We start from the raw sequence: 4,262 nt of genomic DNA on the forward strand, positions 1-4,262 counted from the left end.
GGAGTCATTCCTTGTCCTCTACAGGTCACATACACACCCCCAAGAAAGGGAGGATTTGTGCAGGTGGGGGTGAGAAGGTTTTGGTGTTTTGAGAGGTCAGACACAGAGTTGCTCTCAGCTGGCAGGGTAGAAATTAATTCTACATCTTTTTGGTACAATTTTTGTCATGCCACCATGCCTTTCCATTCACCCTGTGGGTAAGTGCTTTTCTGCTAACCTGTACTTCCTTATACTGCTTAATTGAAGAGTTATTTATTTACAGTAGCAAGGAATTAAGAATTGCTATGGCAAACTTCACCCCTCTTTTCTAAGGAATTATTTTAGCATGGTTCCAATGGTTTATTCAATCTCATTAATTTATTTTTGTAAGTGTTAAAAGATGCAAAACAATTATTGCAATATAATGATATGAATGAAAATGTAAATTTAACCTGAAGCATTTATCAATAAATTGATGTATTTTTTTAAACTTTTATACCTACAGAATGTGCATACTTTTTAAACGATAAACTTAAATTCTAAATAAAATTTGAATTAAGAACAAAATCTGTCTGTGCCTAGCTAGTGGTTATTTAAACCTGTCTAAGCTGATGTCATCCATTTGCACTGGCTGCACACATGAATTAATTCCATAAAGACATTTAGCTTTTCACATTTTTTGTTTTGTTGTCATGTCTAGATTGACCCAACGTTTGAGTTAGATAATTAAATGCAAACCACTGCTCCATTAGCACTTTTTGAAAGATGTTTGCATTTAAATTTATTTATTCATCTTCCATTGCCTGTAATAATCCAGATGATACAAGTGGTCACCTCTTGAATATGTGTTAGCTTTTTCTCCAGGAGTGGTCTGTAACTCAGGGCAGCAGTCCACTGCTCTGTCAACATTAATATTTTAATATTACAACAGCAGAAATTAATGACTTGATAAATTGTATTCATGTTAATCTCATGAGGTAATTAAAATACAGTAATATATTACTCAAATGAAACAATCCCTGGTAATTTAGTTATAACAACTTGTAAAGCACATTTTGTATTTTAGAAATCCTTCTTTAATGAGCCATTTCCCAAATGGTATTTTTGTTATGTTATCCCTTATACATCTATGCTTATAGATGCTGTTATATTTCACATAGTTATATAATCTGGTCAAGCTGCATTCTTTTTATGATTGTGACAGATTCTTAAGGAATGGGATTACTGTGGGAATTACCTTAATCTAGAAACACTAAATTAGGAGATTAAAGCAACCTGCTTCTACCAAAGCCATAATGAACTTTTTTTACACAGAAGGGCAGCCTCTGACTGTGTGTGCTTCCAGGGCAGAGCTCCTCCAAACCCTGTGGCCACAGCCAGGAGCCTCCTTTGCTGTGCTGACCTGTGCTGTTGTCTGCTTGGTGAGACTCATTTGGCATCAGGACAGCTCCTGTTCTCCAGGGACTGGAAGAGGTTAACAGCAGAGGGCAGAGCCTGCGGTGGAGTTCAGAGAGCAGATTGTCCTTGGCGTCCATGGACTTCCTTCAGGTGTGACCTCTGCTTCCCAGGTAAAGAAAATGGGTGCAGGTGCTTTCACAGAAGCAGTTCCCAGACTTGCACCAAAAGCACACACAAATGGTTTTACCCAAGCACAAGCCAGCGATGGCCACATGTGGGGCTGGGTCACAACCAAGAGCTGTAGCTTGCAGTCCCTGGGGAAAAGCAGAAATGCAAAGGTCTGTGGTCTGTGCCATGCTTTGCTGCCAATGTCAGGGATATGATACACATAGGTGGATTTAGGAATGGACTAGGCCCATTCGTAGAGTTTTAATCCTTTCCTGTTTGTTTAAATAGGATTTTCCAAATTCCAGACACTGCTGGTGCTGTGTGGCTTATCCACCTTTTTTGCTTCTCCCCCTTTTACCTTCCCAAAGTGCTTATTACAGGAGCAAGCAAGAGGTGGGTGGGAATGGTGTGGGATGGGTGGGAATAGTGGGGTGGCATGACCTCAGGCTGGCTTAAGCCACTGGGGGGCCTACATGCTCAGAACTTCAGGTTTTTCCATCTGTCTTTCCCAAACGTGTAGCACACGTGTATGTTTGTTAATGCACCAGGTAAGAAATGGAACTGCAGGTGTTCAGACATATTCTAAAAATAGAGGGAAACATCCCCAACAGATACTCAGGATTTTTACAGAATAAATCTATAAATCTGATAAGCCAGAGGCACACATGGTATTTCTGCAGTCAGATCTTAACCCCTTCACCTTCATCCCCATCCCAAGGTATGGGGTATGATTTCAAGGTAGGGTATGATTTCTTGACAGTAAGTGTATTTTGATACAGAAAGCTGCTGTCTCACATTCTGGAGCTAACACCAGCTGAAAGTTATTTGGGCTGGGGGAGGACTGTCATGTAACTGTGATACATTTGCTTTAAAATGTCATCCTACATAATGAATTTACTGTTTTCATTCAGCTTGGCTTTTCCAGAGCCATGCAGGAAAACCTGTAATGTGTCTTAACAGAAACATTTTCAGGGCAAAATTGGAACAGCCAGACATGAGATGATGCAAAGCTGACCCTACAGGTATTTGAACATCTAAGTTTGTATTAGACAGATTAAAGGATCCTGATGGGATGTATTATCTCATGTCTCCTGTGGGAACAGTGATGAGGAGGAAAATGGCTCTCAGGAAGATTACTCCCTTTCCATTGGGGCATTCCTGCAGCTCCCCAAACTATTTTGCTCTAGGGAGGGAGGGGAGCTGATGAGCAGAGCCCTGATCTGCTGCCTCTTTGGCCTTACTGTTAGGAAAATCCTCTAAAATCCCTCTGTCTTTTGGAATATTTTCTTAATCAAAACTCTTAAGAGTGCCTCTGTGGTGGGGAACAAGGCTCCCATTGAGGCTGCTGCCTCTTCTGAGGAGTAGTGATAGAGCTGCAGTGGAGGGGGTGGCTGGGCTTTCCAGATAAGCCATGACCATATGATTGACATACTTATGTAGTTTGCAGCCCTGTTAATCAAAAGAAATCTGTGGAAGATGCTCTGAGATGGTGTACTAATGAAGTCCAGGCCCAATAACAGAGAGATGAGCTTTTTAATTAGTCACTTGTATGATATTTACATATCTGTGTAGAGCAGGCTGTTAGTTAAATATTGATTTAGCAGAGGAGCAGTGTTCTCTTCCTGTTTGCACTCTGACTGCAAACACTGTGCTGCAGGTGCTAGGGACATGATTGTTGAATTTTCCTTGGTTTTAATTTAGAACTAGTTCAATAGGAAGGACAAGGAATATTGCTATAATATTTAAACTTCAAAGTAGCAAACAAGAGACCATTTTTCAAACTGAGTCCTATCTAGTGGAACCAAACCTCTCTTAAATCTGACCAAAGTTCAATCAAAGTGCTAAAAGTACATGATAGGGAGATCCTGGCTGTAGAAAATTGAAGGGGCATGTCTTCTACACTGTCTAACCCCAGTTTGCAGTGTTTATTTTGGGATGCAGGAACCTCACACTGATCCTGTTTTCTCTTTGGCTGTGCTTTACTCTGATGAAGCAGAGCACTGGGGCTGGCTATTGCTTGTCAGCTGAAGATCCTCTCTGCAAATCCCCAGTGTGTCAGTTGTCTTTTGTGATTTAGTGTCTACTGTGACCACATGGACATTTGTTTGACAGGAGTCTGTGACCCTCAAACAGTTTGGTGAGTCATGGAAAGAGTGAACTCACCCGTATAGAGTTTAATCTGTTTTCCTCTGTTAGATTTAATTTCTGCTTGACAGGCTGTGCTCAGTTACATGGTGTCTGACCTGGCTATTGAAACCCAGTAGCAGCAGAACCATTTACCAAAGAGTCCTCTCTGGATGGAGGGTGAGCATTAATATTCATGAGATGTTACTCATTTACACTGGTAAATATTAAAAGTTCTGGCTAACACCATTTGATCTCTCTGAGGGATAATTGTCTTTTGACAGATATTCACAGCTACAGTGAGCTTACTAAAAGCAGTTTGTTCTAAATTAAACTGATTTCTTTGAGGCAACAATATATTTTAATGGACTTGGTTTTCTGTTTGTAAGCATTTGTCAGGATTAAGTAACAATAAGTTTGTAAACTGATGATGGCAAGTAAAACCAGTTTAGAGTCCTGACAGACAGAGCTTTGAAAACTATTATTTAAAGAGAATATTAATAATAATTGTATTAATGAAGAACAGTGGCGAAACTGGATCCAAATCAATTGTTCTTTAACCACACTGTGAGCAAACAAATGCATAAGGTTAA

The sequence above is a fragment of the Aphelocoma coerulescens genome, chromosome 8 (assembly GCF_041296385.1).
Source record: "Aphelocoma coerulescens isolate FSJ_1873_10779 chromosome 8, UR_Acoe_1.0, whole genome shotgun sequence".
In the NCBI taxonomy this organism is placed as follows: Eukaryota; Metazoa; Chordata; class Aves; order Passeriformes; family Corvidae; genus Aphelocoma; species Aphelocoma coerulescens.